This window comes from Molossus molossus, unplaced genomic scaffold, assembly GCF_014108415.1.
Source record: "Molossus molossus isolate mMolMol1 unplaced genomic scaffold, mMolMol1.p scaffold_m16_p_6, whole genome shotgun sequence".
NCBI classification, from domain to species: Eukaryota; Metazoa; Chordata; class Mammalia; order Chiroptera; family Molossidae; genus Molossus; species Molossus molossus.
Genome location: NW_023425399.1, coordinates 6283505 through 6297841, shown reverse-complemented (window position 1 = coordinate 6297841; position 14337 = coordinate 6283505). Strand labels below are relative to the sequence as shown.

The 14337-nt window shown below is 46.9% G+C and overlaps 1 protein-coding gene across 1 annotated transcript in view; it reads left to right on the top strand.

Moving 5' to 3' along the window:
• Positions 1-11907, top strand: part of TSHZ2 (teashirt zinc finger homeobox 2) — a 415499-nt gene extending 403592 nt beyond the window's left edge. Inside the window, exon 3 of the mRNA XM_036244869.1 lies at positions 11528-11907. The gene's annotated coding sequence lies outside the window, so the exon portion shown is untranslated. The remainder of the gene's footprint in view (positions 1-11527) is intronic.
• Positions 11908-14337: the final 2430 nt, after the last annotated feature.

Here is a 14337-nt window from a genome sequence, read left to right as displayed (position 1 = left end):
GTTTTCCCGTCCTTGTCATTGTTCATTATCTAGCTTTACTGAGCAGTGTGCCTTAGAGCGTCCTCGTTCGTCCACTGACAGCTTCGAAGGCACAGGCCTGAGCGAAACGCTGGCTCGCCGACTGGCTAGCTCTGACCTCCATTCAACGTCTTAACCGACTCAAGCCTCTGTTTTCTCATCAAGAAAGAGGGACAGGGGGACCATCTTTCGGGCCCCCCTGAAAAGCGCGGTTTATAATGAGCACCGAATAAAATAGTTGGAGGCTCTGACTGCTTCTACTTTCTTCTGAATATCCACAGCAGGGTTTTGAAATGCTATTTCATCCTTTTCATATATAAAAAGGGAAAACGCTCCTTAGCTTCTCATGTGAATTGACAGCTGATTTCTTTTCAACATCGGTTAACGTGTGAACGAAAGAGCCTCTCTTCGACTTCGTCCTTTTAATTTTCGGAAAGAAAGAATAATCCATTTCCCACGACCTAATGCTTACTTATTTCTCATGCATAAGCAGAATTTTATGTATGTATTTTTTATTTATTCTACGTCGGATTCTGTAGCACATTTAAGGGACAGTATTGCATGCCATGCAATAAAATCATGACAGGGAAGGAAATTGTTTTTAAAATCTACATTTTATTGAGTATTTATTGTGTGCCAGGTACCATTTTTCTGATTTTGAAGATTTGGAAACTGAGGTTCAGAAGAGGTAAGTCATTCCCCCCAAAATCTGCTAGTGAATGGCAGAAACAAACTCTTTTTTTCTTTTTCTTTATTGATTTTAGAGAGACAGGAAGAGAGAGGGAGAGAGAGATAGAAACATCGATGAGAGAGAACATCGATTGGCCGCCCCTTGCATGCCCCCCCACCAGGGATTTGCCCACAACCTGGGCATGTGCCCTGACCGGGAATCGAACCGGCGACCTCTTGGTGCAGGGTGGACGCTCAACCACGGAGCCTCACCAGCCGGGTGAAACAAACTCTTAACAATTAAGCCAAAGAAAAATAGAGAAAGTGAAGAGAAGTCAATGAGCATAGACTGGAGCCGTAAAGAGGACCCACAGTTGCCAAAGTCGGGGCAGCAATTTGACTGTGAGCTTCCTAGCAGCGAGCGCAAGAATGGACACACGATCCATCCCAAGACCGGGCTTTCCATTAGGATTTAAGAACACGCAAAGCTGGCCTGACACTGAATGTCCGAGAAACATCTTACACAACAGTGTGATATTGTAGAATGCAAAAAAAGACAGCAGGAGAGTCCCACGGTTCAACCAAAAATTTAAACAGAAATCATTTCTTTCTGTAAAGAAAAAAGTAAGTAAAACCATTCCTTTCTGCAAAAATAGACAGATATAGATATGCTTTGCTTAACCCTGGACCCCATTCCTTCTAATAGTTCTTCCATCCCAGCGTGTCACTCTGCACACTGAGAGGGGTTCGTGCTGAAGCCGGCTGACAGGAGGGAGAGGGGAACCCGCTCGCCCCTTGTCACGGGCACGTCGACTGACGTGCCTTTGGTCATAATTAGAGATGCGTGTACGGCACAGGGCAAACCCTCACGCCACCTCTCTCATGTCTGTGCCCCAACCCCTTGGGGAGCCGGAGCTGGAAGAGTGCACGCTAAGGGAAAGATTTCCTGCCACCCCTGAAATCTGCTGCGCTGACACCCACGGACACAAGTGACAGCTGGTGACGGCGTGCACGTCACTCTCGGGAGGCCCGCGGCTTCCTGACATCGAGGTGGTGGTGTTCTCCAAGACGTCATCCCGTTTCCGCCAGCTTCATGCAATAGCCATTTTGCACACGGGGGTGACGAGATCGCAGACCATCTCGAGGGTTGCCCGTTGAGTAGCCGAAAAGGGAGCAGATGGGCTGAATGACTGCCAACTCGCCCGCTCCACTGGACACGCGAAGCTGGAGATGCAGGGAGGTCCCCGAGATGTTTGCTCAGGACCGATGAGAAGAACCCACAGCAAATCTCTCCCCCAGCGTTAGAGGGTAGGTAAGCAGTTGACTGTCTGGTCTGGTTGTGAAACACAGATCATGCCTTTGAGACATATGCTCGATTTATCACAGATTGTGGTTTAAGCGAGGAAGTTCAGGCCCGGCCAGTGTGGCTCAGAGGATTGAGCCTTGTCCCATGGACTGAGAGGTCCCGGTTCAATTCTGGGTCAGGGGACATGCCTTAGTTGCGGGCTTGATCCCCAGTAGGGGGCGTGCAGGAGGCACCTGATCAATGTTTCTCTCTCACATCAATGCTTCTTATCTCTCTCCTTTCCTCTCTCTCTAAAATATCAATAAAAACATATTTTTTTTAAAAAAAGGGAAGTTCAATGCTGAGATTGTCCAGTGTGCTGGTTATGGCCTGCATGCTCTCCCTACTGACATGTTCCAAGCAGAAGACTGTCAAGGTCATTAACAGTGTTGCCTCCTGGCCTTCCAGAGGCTCATCAAGCACCACCAATGACAAAGAATTTGTGGTCTCGTCGATACAGACCTGACATCAGGATCGCTTAGTGGTTAAGAGTAAAGGCTCTGAAATCTAGCAAATGTATATTCCAGTCGACTGTCAGAACATCCCTTTCCACTCATTGTGGTGGCATCTTGGATAAATCACTTCAGTTACCTAAACTCCAGTTCTGTCCTCTGTGATGCGGGGTACCCCTGTGTCCTCTGTAATGCGGGGTACCCCTGTGTCCTCCGTGATGCGGGGTACCCCTGTGTCCTCTGTGATGCGGGGTACCCCTGGGAAGGTTGAGATGACTTGGAAATAACACGTCAGTGGTGGGTCCACAATTAACACTTGTGGACGTTGCTGATATATCTTTATAACTTGTAAATTCTGTCGTTGACTCAGCCTCTTTGAGGTCTGAGAAAGAGGAAGGCTCTCTGGCCGTTCAGAAACCCAGCCACTTCGTTCATGTTGTTACCCCTCTCTCTCCGAGAGCAATCAGCGCATTTTCGGTGATGCGAACGGTACAGGGAAGAAAAGAATTAAGAAAAGGCAAAATACCAACTAACGTTTTAAAATGCTATCCACCTCCTCGCATGAGGCCACAACTCGTGCACCCAAAGCACTCGCTACTCTCAAGCAGTGATTTTATTCATTCTGCGGATTGGAATTGGTCCACCTAAGTCTCAGGGTTTCTGCACACAGAGATTTCTCTTAGGAAAAATTAGGAGAAGCACTAATGATGAAGTTCAGCCATGGAGGAGAGCCCATTTGGATTTTCAAATTGTAAAATCAATTTGGGAAAATATTGCCTATGAGCTTCTCCCAGGATCACAGTTAAAAACCACTCTCTCCATCCCTTTGCGTCCTTGTCACAGGCTTTTCTCGGCGATACGTTTTCTATATGTTCAGCATTTACAGTTCACTCTCTTTTTTTTTCCGTTTTAAGAAGTCCTGAATTAGGAGTCCGGTGTCCCGACCCATCACTTCCTCATCGGGGGAGCAAATTGTTTAAACTCCCCTTAGTCTCAACCTCTTTATCCTCAGGCTACTAATATTTATCTAATATATTTCAGAAGAATGGGCTTCAAATAAATGTAAATTGCTGCCCTGGCCGGGTGGCTCAGTTAATGAGAGCATCGTCCCAGTACACCAAAAGGTTCTATCCCCGGTCAGGGCCCGGATGGGAGGCAGCCGATCGATGTTTCCCTCTGTCTCTCTCTCCCCCTTCCTCTGTCTCTGAAATCAGTAAACATATCCTCGGGTGAGGGTTGAAAAAAAAAAAATTTTTTTTTAATGTAAATTTCTTCAATACAGCAGAAAAAAATTATTCTTTGAGAAAGAGGAAGTACCAAACAGATGGCAAAGCGTCTCGGTGTCCACCTGTGTTCCCTTGGACGAATGTTCCAGTCTCTTCTCTTTTTCCTTTACGTGTCTACATTGTTTCTCATAGAATTAGAGACCGAGGATCCAGCTAAATCTTTTTCTTTTACTTTGTTTTAGGAAGAGCTTTAAATTTTTTTCCCCCACATTGGAATAGACTTCAAATTCTTGTCTTTAGGGCATTCCTCACTCAACAAATGTTTGTTAAGTACCTACTGTGTGCCAGACTCTGGCTTGTGTGGGTGGGATGCTGCTGTGATGGACAGGCACACGTCCCTGCCTTCCTGGGGTTGACAAGCCAGTGCAGGAGACAGACACTAAACCAACATTAACGTATCTGCAAAAAGTCCCATAAGGATAACATAAATGTACAAGGTTATATATTTTTTTAATCCTCACCCGAGGACATTTTTGCATTTATCTGCAGATAGAGCGGGAGGGAGAGAAGGAGGGAGAGAGAGAGAGAAACATCGACGTGAGAGAGACATATAGAGTGGTTGCCACCCACACGACCCCACCCAGCACCGGGGACAAACTGCAATTGAGGTACGTGCCTTTAGTGGGAACCGAACCCAGGCCTCTCTGGTCCACAGGCCAACGCTCTAACTGCTGAGCCAAACCGCCCAGGGAAATTATTTTTAAAGAGCTTAGTCAATTTCCATGAAGACTTTAAGGATGAGAAGTTGCTGGCCGAACAAAGGATAGGTGGGACCGCATTCTAGGCAGAGGGACGGCACTGCAGAGAGCCCGAGGCATGTTTCGGGAGCTATCAGAAGGCCAGCGTTCTTGGGACATTTCAGCAAGGGCAGAGACCCAGGTGAGGTCGGAGAAGTGGCAAGACCAGAGCAGGTGGAAAGTTCTGGAAAAATGAAGGGTTCCTTTCTCAGTGCAGAAGAGGTCACGGAAGGTAAGCAGGGAGAAAATAGGGGGTGACCGCTTCACTCTGACTCGAGTTTTCATAAGCTCACTCCGTCTGCCGTACAGAAAATGATGGACTGGACACAGAGTGGAGCAAGGGCCCCGTGAGCGGTCACGACAGTCCCCGGGGACAGTACGCACAGGCGTGAACTGGGGCGTCGGGGCAGAGGCGGAAATGGAGTTTGCAGAGGGAGTTTGTGAGTAGGTGTTAAGGATGACCCAGCTCTCTGGCCGGAGCAACCGAGCAGTTTGAGGTTTCATTTCCTGTGAACGGGAACGGGGGGGGGGCGGGCCGGGCCGGGGGGATGCACATACCCTGCTTTTGGAAGAGTTCGCTGGTGAGACATTCATGTGGGGATGTCAAGAAGCCAGTTGGACGGACCGATCTGGAACTCAACGGCATCCGCATGCAAACGCTATTTCACGTCCCCGAACAGATGCTGCTGCTCAGAAAGGGCTTGCGTGAGCAGGGGTCCTGGCCTGTGCAGACCCCGCGGGGCCAGCGCCAGGCACACGTCCTATAACTTCCTCTTTACTGTCCTGAAATAAAATCCATAGATCCCACAGCCTGCCCACGCCCATCATTTCCAAAAGGAGCTATGCTGTGGCTGGATGATAAGAAAGAAAAGGGAAGCTTTGGAGCCCACAGAATTCACTGGAACAGGACTTTTCCAACTTGACTGTCTGGGCATCACCTGGGCACTTCGCTCAAATGCAGATGCTGAGTGAGCGGCTGTGCGGACCAGCGGTCTGCGTTTCTCACAGGTGATGCCACACTCGGGGGACGAGGTCCCGGGAGGAACAGTGAGGGAGTCCGACGTGTGCTCCCCAGGAACGTGCCAGCGATGCCCACAGATCATGTGGGGGCCGTGGCATGGGCATCTCAAACATCGCCAGCAGCCACGCCAGAGGGCACTGCATTTTCTGAAAGGGTAAATGACTCCCACTAAAATGCCACGTGGAACCTGGCTTCTCTCGGTTTGCCCGGTGGCGTCATTCCAGGGAAGTGCGGTATGTGTGAAACTGTGCCTGGGGACTTTGCATCTCTCTGTCAAACGGAGTTCTAGGCTCAGATCCACTGCAGAAACCTTTCCCACCCCCGTCAGCGGTGCTGAACCTGTGATCATTTGGCTGCCTCCCCGCAGGGGCACTTGGCAGTGTCCAGAGATATTTGGGGTTATGGCGCTCTCCCGGGTCAGGGGGATGCTACTGGACTCGGGTCGGCAGAGGCCAGGGGGGCGGCTAAAACTCCTACCGTGCACGGGACAGTCTCCCACAAGAGAGAATTGGAGGCCCCAGTTGGAAAGGCCTGACCTACAGAGAGAGTTTCACAAATGGGGGAGAAGGAGGGACAATTCCTCCTGGTCAGAAACGGCCCCCACACTGCGGAGTGCGGGCACCCGCAGCCCCTGCGTGTGAGGCACTGATAGTGTGCCCACGATGGCAGCAGTCACAAAAGCCCCGTGGGGACAATGCGCAGAGTAGAAGGGGAAGAGGGCAGTGTCACCAAGCGAGGCCAAGCCGAGTCGAAGAGCCAGCCAACAGGACTTGCCAGAGGGATTAAAACTCCAGCAGGGCCAAATGAAAGTGTATATAATCCTGCACATCTGGTGGCGGCTGTGTAATTAATACAAAATAATTACATCTCCTCGCCTGGCTCTCCCTCACAAACTCCACTTAATGAACACTGCCAATGCCTTCGTAGATATGTAATTAAAAATTTTGTGTATTTCTGTTTTATTTTTAGAGGTGTAGCTCAACATATTAGAAAAGGGGTGGGGGGGACCCAGGCAGCAGCAAAGCTTGACCTCAGCTGCTATTTGGGAAGCAACCAAGAGCCTCTGCTCTCTCTTCTCTTAATCCAGCCTCCGCGATTCCTTCCGAGCAGCGAGGAATAATAAGGCGACGTCTCATCGCACTCTCTGCGCTCCCCGGTTTTAATTTTCTGCCAGGGTTTCAACTTTAGACCCCCCAAAAATAAGGTTTTTCTTCTTTTAAAAGAAGGAAGGATCGCCCTGGCCAGTTTGGCTCAGCGGTTAGAGCGTTGGCCTGCGGTCCAGAGAGACCCGGGTTCGGTTCCCGCTAAGGGCATGTACTTCGGTTGCAGTTTGTCCCCGGCCCTGGTTGGTCGTGCGGGTGGCAGCCACTCGATGTGTCCCTTCACGTCGATGTTTCTCTCTCTCTCTCCCTTCCTCTCTCTCCCTCCCACTCTATCTGTACAAAAAATGGAAAAATATCCTCGGGTGAGGATAAAAAAAAAAAAGAAGGAAGGATCGATGGTCAACGTGGTCCCAGCTTCGGGTCCCCTGTTCGCCAGTCTCTTCCAGGACAGGAGCACTGACCTTTCAGAACCCGCCACTTCCATTTCGCCTGGTGGGACAGGGGACCTCTCAAGGGAAAGCAGGGCAGAGCCAGGTTGTAACCGAAGACACTTGCATCTGGAATCTAACTGAGTAACTGCACAGAGATTCTTGGGGAAATGACTTTACGTTGTTAATACTGCTAGTGTTTACCACGTTAGTACACCCAGCTATCACAGGCGGTATAAAAAGCAGCGATCTCGCCCTGGCCAGTTTGGCTCAGTGGTTAGAGCGTCGGTCCACAGACCAAAGAGCCACGGGTTCGATTCCGGCCAAGGGCACGTACCTCGGTTGTGGTTCTTCCCCGGCCCTGGTCAGGGTCATGCAGGAGGCAGCCAGTGGATGTATCTCTCTCACATCGATGTTTCTCTCTCTCTCTCTCCCTCCCACTCTGTCTGAAAATAAATGGGAACATATCCTCGGGTGAGAATTTTTTTAAAGTTGCAATTTAAGAGACCAAAAACAAAAAAGGAATCTGAACCCCTTCTCCCACTTGCCAGCCAGGTGACCGCCAGATGGCGTCACCTCCCCGATGCTCATGTCCTGGGCTAGACAGTGCAGACACCTACCTCCGCACTCCAGCCTGTGCCGCTGACAGGTCAGGCGTGGACTGCGCAGGGATAGCGCAGAATAAACTCGGGAAGTGTCACGTTGTCACTACAACGGGACACTTTCAGACAGAGACTCAAAAAAGCCAGGCGACGCAAGTCAAGATTCACGGACTGAGACCTTAGGGCTGACCGACTGTCTCGGGTTTTCACAAGGTCTGTCATGAAGGTGTTTTCCAGAAGATGACACGCAGGTATGTGTGTGACCTGTGAGCGTTTGCAGGGAAGAAAGGGGTCATTAGACAAATCTGGGGGGCAGTGCGTTACATAAAGATGTTTGTTGCCCTGGGTGGTTTGCTCAGTGGTTAGAGCGTCGCCCCATGGACCAATGAGTCATGGGTTCGATTCCGGTCAAGAGCACGTACCTCGGTTACGGTTCGTCCCTGGCCCCGGTCGGGGTTGTGCAGGAGGCAGCCAGTCAATGTGTCCCTCTCACATCGATGTTTCTCTCTCTATTTCTCTCTCTCCCATTCTATCTGGAGATAACTGAAAAAATATCCTCAGCTGAGGAATTAAAAAAATAAATAACTAAATAAATATATGTGTGTTTAGGTGTTTGTTTGAGAGAGAGAGAGAGAAAGAAACATTGATTTATTGTTCCACTTATTTCTGCATTCATTGGTTGATTCTTGTATGTGCCCTGAATGGGGATCAAACCCACAACCTTGGCGTATTGGGATGATGCTCTAACCATTTAGCTGCCCGGCCAGAGCCTGGTTGAGTTGGGTTTTAATTGCAGGATTCTCAGAGTCTTTCATAGCTCAAGTGTATTGTGAATTTTCAAGAAGGGGACTATAATATAATAAAATTATGATTTTCTTTCTCCTTGCTCCCCTTCCCAGAACAATCTTTGCCCTAAAAGAAACCTTGACTGAGAAGTTTGGGTGTTGATCACCTCTGTTACAGGTTCAAGAAAGCGATCGATGGGACAAGCTCAGTGATTCTGGTACCACATTAGTATCATGGGGGGGGGGGGGGACAATGAGAGGTTTGAACACACCTCGCATGAACCACACCCTTCACCCGAGACACCGTCCTATTGTACAGTGAAAGGCCCTGTACTCCAGAGAAGACAAGGCTTGTCCTTCCTCTCCTCTCTCCTTCCCTCTCTCCCCCTCCTTCTCCTGATGTCGCTGCAATTTCCGGACTCGGCTTTCTTTCTCTTTCTCTGACCCGTCTCTCTTCCTTCACCTGCGTGACCGTCCTCCTTCCCGTTTCCAGTGAACCCCAACCAAGTCAGGGAACAGACGGCTGTCGTCTCTGGAATGCAAACCTCGTGTCAAGGGGATGCCGCCTCCCAGTGATGGTGACCCTCTGTGATCTAGACAGGGTGAGCCGGAAGAGCGCACGGGCCTTCCCAAGGGCAAGGCCTACATTTTAAGCTCTGCTGTGTGACCTTGGACAAGGCACCAACCTCTCTGAGACTTTCTTGTTTCTAAAATGAGATTGTTTCCAGGGCCAGTGGTAATGTGACACGTACCTGGCCTTTGGTGCGCACACAGTAACCGGTTGCTAGTGTTCTGGTCATACGAGTCCTTACCAAGGAGTTGTGGTCATTTTGTACATAATTTCCTCTACACACATCAAACATCGTATAATCTTCAACTTGTCTTTATTCTTCTACTGGAAACAGGGAAACTTTCCTTTTCCACAAGTAATTTTATATAGGTCCAAGGTGTTTTTTCTCACTAAATCAGCGATTTTCAGCCTTTTTCATCTCATGCACATATAAACTAATAACATATGCTGCGACACACCAAAAAGAATATTTTACCCAATCTGACCCCCAAAAAAGTATAATTTTCATTGATTTACCCCCCAAAATAGTACTGATTATCTATCCTTTTTGCTCCAAACTGACATTTTTAAAAATCAGGTGCCTATACCTGTATATAAGGATTTCTGGTACCAAGAATTAACCAATCAGTTGCAACCTTATTAGGAGATGTGACCAATAAGATGCAACTCTATTATACAATCTATATATTTATGGTTCTAGACAGGCCATTTACACCGGACAGCTACTAGTGTGTTGGCTGTGGTCATTTTTTTATTTGACAATCTAAGCGAAGAGGTAAGTGCCCTGATTAAACAGTCGGGTATTGCATGTTTTAAAAATTCTTGTGGCACACCGGTTGACACTTGCTGTCCCACATAATAAAATATAAACAAGGAACACCACCTAGATTGGGCTAATGGAAATGAGACGCATTTTTACAGTAATCCAAATGGAATATATCTGAGAAAAAAAATTCACCTCACTAACCTGCCATACAAGGCACACTTTAAGTAGCTCTTCCCCACCACACAAATGGTCCTATCTTTTTAAAAAAATTTTTTTTATTTTTCAGTTACCCATGACATACAACATGACATAAGTTTCAATGCACAACCTAGCGATTAGAGTTTTACATAATTCATGAAATGATCCCCACGATAAGTCAGGTAACCATCTGAAAAATGGTCCCATCTTTTGGCTCAGGAATTCCACACTTGGGAATTGAAGGTTATAGACTGAAGGGCTTTAAACCAAAGATGTTCATTGCAGTGTTATGTATCACCGAATAAAACTAGAAGCAAATTAAATGCCCAACATTAGAGAATGGTGTCGTAAACTCTGATGATGTGGATGACAGAACTCTTGTAACTGATCACAATGATGCCTGAAGTAAAAAAAATACAGAGAGAAATACCACCCTACGGGCACTTACGACTATGTAAGCCTAACACAAATGCACGGTCAGAGAAAACACTAGAAGAAAATACAGCAGAATATGAATAGAAGCTCTCTCTGGGTGGTGGGGCCATAGGTTAAATTTTTTTTTACAAAATGCTTTATAATAAAAATAATCATGCATTACATTTTTATGTTAAATTGTGGCTAAATGCACATAACATGAGCTTTACCGTCTTAATCATTTTTAAGTGTATATCGTTGTGCGAACATCACCACCATCCACCTTCAGCACGTTTTCATCTTGCAAAAACTAGAATCCTATACCCATTACACAGCAATTATCATGCCTCCTTCCCCATAGCTCCTGGCAACCGCCATTCCGCTCCGTGCGTGTATGAGTTTGATGACACTAGGCACCTCATGTCATTAAAAGCAGACTGTATTTGTCATTTTATGACTGCTTTCTTTTCCCTGAGCATAATGTCCTCAAGGTTCATCCATGTTGTAGCCTGTTTCGGAACTTCCTTCCTTTTTGAAGCAGAATAATATTCCACTGTAGCCCTGGCCAGTTTGGCTCAGTGGTTAGAGCGTCAGCCTGCGGTCCAGAGAGACCCGGGTTCGGTTCCCGCTAAGGGCACGTACCTCAGTTGCAGTTTGTCCCCGGCCCTGGTTGGGTCGTGCGGGTGGCAGCCACTCGATGTGTCCCTTTCATGTCTATGTTTCTCTCTCTCCCCCCCCCCATTCTATCAAACAAAAAATGAAAAAATGTCCTCGGGTGAAGTTAAAAAAAATAATAATAAATATTCCATTGTATAAATAAACCACATTGTGTTTATCCAGTCATCTGTTGACAAACATTTGGGTTGCTTCCTCCTCTTGGCTAGCGTTAACGAAGCTGCTATGAACATGGTGTACAATGATCTCTTCCCTACATTATAAAGTTTTTCCCCTAAATTGGCTCTTCCTTCCCGTGTCCCATCAATATCACACCCTAGACCAGACTTAACTGTGACTGTGCAAAACATCAACACCCACGAAATAGTCTAGGTGGGCGATTTGACTCCCCGGGGGAAGAGGCTATTCCTCAGAAAATAATGCATCTTTTTTGTTGTTGTTCTGATTCCCACTGCAGGACAAATGCCTTAGTTTCAACTCTCCAGCCCGGACCCTCACTGAGCCCTTCGTCCACCACCCGCTTGTGACACTGACCTCCTGAGCCCTGCTCTGAGAAGGACTAAAAGAAAACAACAAAAACACACACAGAAAAGCCCCCCCCCCCCCCAGCCATGTCTCTTCATCCTCACTAACAATTCGGTAATGAAGTATTGATTTCCACTTCTCTGCTTATGGACGATATGAGAGTCTCATGGATAAACTGCACTGGGGCTGTCTGGTCTCCACGGTCCCCTCCTCGCCGTCACAGGAAAACAAAGTGCCCCCGAAGACAAATAACGCCCGAGAACACGGATGGACTGATTTTGTCCGTTTGTAACCCTTGACAGGAAAGGGGGGAGTGGGAGCCTCCAGGCTTCCCGTCCACCGGGCTGCCCTGGATGGAGCGCCTGGGAGCTGGCTGCTCATGGTAATGTCCGCTTCCTATTTATAACCCCCCTGGGAACGTTTGTCGAAAGGAAATGTTTCTGTTCAGTGCAACAATTACGGTTGCACCTGGATTGCCCAGTCCTGCCCCTGCGCTGGGGAGCCATTCATCACCGCCAAGTGGAAGAATTATTAAGTTCAGCCAGACTTGGAGCCAAGAAAACCTCCGAACAGTGTTCATCTTCTGTGAGAGTTGTTCAGAGAGTCGGGCTTAACCATGTTGCTGCCAAAGACGTTTCCCCTGGCAGGGGTGGGCATCCTGGTTACCATCAGGACCTTCACTGGGTTCAACGACGACAACAACAAAGCAATGCGTGTGCAGCCGGCGCCCCTGTCATATGAGACCTGCAGATTGGGGGGCTGGGGGGACTTGGTGAGAGGCCGAATCCGAGAGGAAGCAAGAAGATGAGATCATTGCAGGGTGGAAAGTTCAGCCGCAGCCTTTTCTGGTAATCTCCTTCCGCAGGACCCGCTGTGTATGGGCTCCGCAAAGCAACAGAAAGCATGAAATAGGGTGTCCATTCTAAATGTGTCTCTGCAACTTTTTTCATTAAAACTTTGAGGGCCCAATTTTAATTTGTGGAATATTCCCGTTAATAATGAGATCTAATTAAGACATCCATTAAAAGCCCGTTAAAGTTAATTTAACGTAAAAATTCCAATAGAACTGTATTAGATTTTCTCCATTAAATTAACGTTATGGATTTTTAACGGATGTCTTAATTATACGTTATTATTAACAGGAATACTGTATTACACAGATTAAAATCAGGTCCTAAGTCAACTTGGAAAAGCTAAGAGCATGTTTTAATATTAAAAGTCTTGCATACCTAGTGCGCACTCTGGAAATGCAGGGGATAGGTCAGTTTACTCTAGTTGAACATTTTCTGTACAACTGAAAGCAACCTATAATAGATAAATCCATCACTACATTTAAACAATGAATTTCCTTACTCTCAAAGGACGAATAAGTCTGGATTGTGTTGCAACCTGCTACTCAGCAATAGGTGAAATGTTTCAACTATTCTAGGTACAACACTAAGAACAAGATGATTTTGAAACAAAAGAAATATTTTTTGTTGTTGCTTTAATGACCAAGGTTATCACACACCAAAAAAAAAAAAAAAATCTCAGCACCAAGAAAATGAAACCAAATAGATCCTCTTCACCATTTCTCATGGAGGCTGCCTGTTGGAATTGTTTTGGAAATTTTGACATGATCCCTAAATTCAACAGTGGGATTAAAAAAAAAAAAAAAAAAAAAACTTCTTATTTACCTCCTAGGGAAAGTGTTACCCTTATGCCACATATAATAGCAAATTGCTTTTTTTATGGCATGCATAACCTAGATGGGAAAAAATATGGCGCTTCGGGGAAGGAGGGAAAAAGTAAATGAAGTTCCAGGAATGTCATTCTGAAGTAATGAGGCATGGACAGAAAATACACCCCTCACATCATCGGATTGAGATGGCAGTCGAAATAGCTTCATTGAGGTGTCAGCACTCATCCATCAATCAATCACCCACAAGGAAAAATCGCAACAGTACAACGGGGCGGCTTTTATGGGATTTACTCATGGGCATAGGGAATAGCGGCTCAAATGTAGTTCTGACATGAAAAGCAAGGTGCTGATATTATTTTTTATGATGGGAGGATCATAAAGTGAATTGAGAACAGCGAGGTCTGTCTTTGCTTAACCTATTCAACCAGAAATGAATGGAGCTCAACTGGAAAGGAACAGTCTTCGGATGGGTTAAGATTGAAGGGTGGACTCTACCGAGCCCTGTCCTTCCACGACGAAATTCTATTAAAGGGAAATCAGTGCATTAGCATTGGGGTTCTGGAAGCTGTTCAAAATTGCCTGCTCCAACCCAGGGGTACTCGATCAAGTTTCCTAATTCAGATTCTGCCGCTGCGTCCGAAAGCAGATTCCTGAGCTCTTGTTCCAAGCAGGGGGGAAACAAGCCAGTTCTCAGCTCCATGGAAATAGTTTCCCTTCTAAGAAAAGAAATAATAAATCATCTGCTTCAACATATAATCTATACGGTTTTGTTAGTGCAATTTCTATGGAGGGGTGGGGTGGGAAGCAAGAGACAAAAATATTGATAAATTTGGTAAGACTCATGAATCGTCGCTTGGTAACCGTAAATGTCACCACTGAGGGACAGCTGCTAATGTTCTTAGGAAACAAGATCTGGGCTCACGCTGTGAAATACACACAATTCTTAGTATATTCCTAGAGACCCAGCCTGTCTTCATTTGGCAAGCCCTGTGAGGCTTCTAGAAACTTCTTTCTGGAGGGAAAAACTAAATAATATGAACTCAGGAGAATGTTGTTATCTG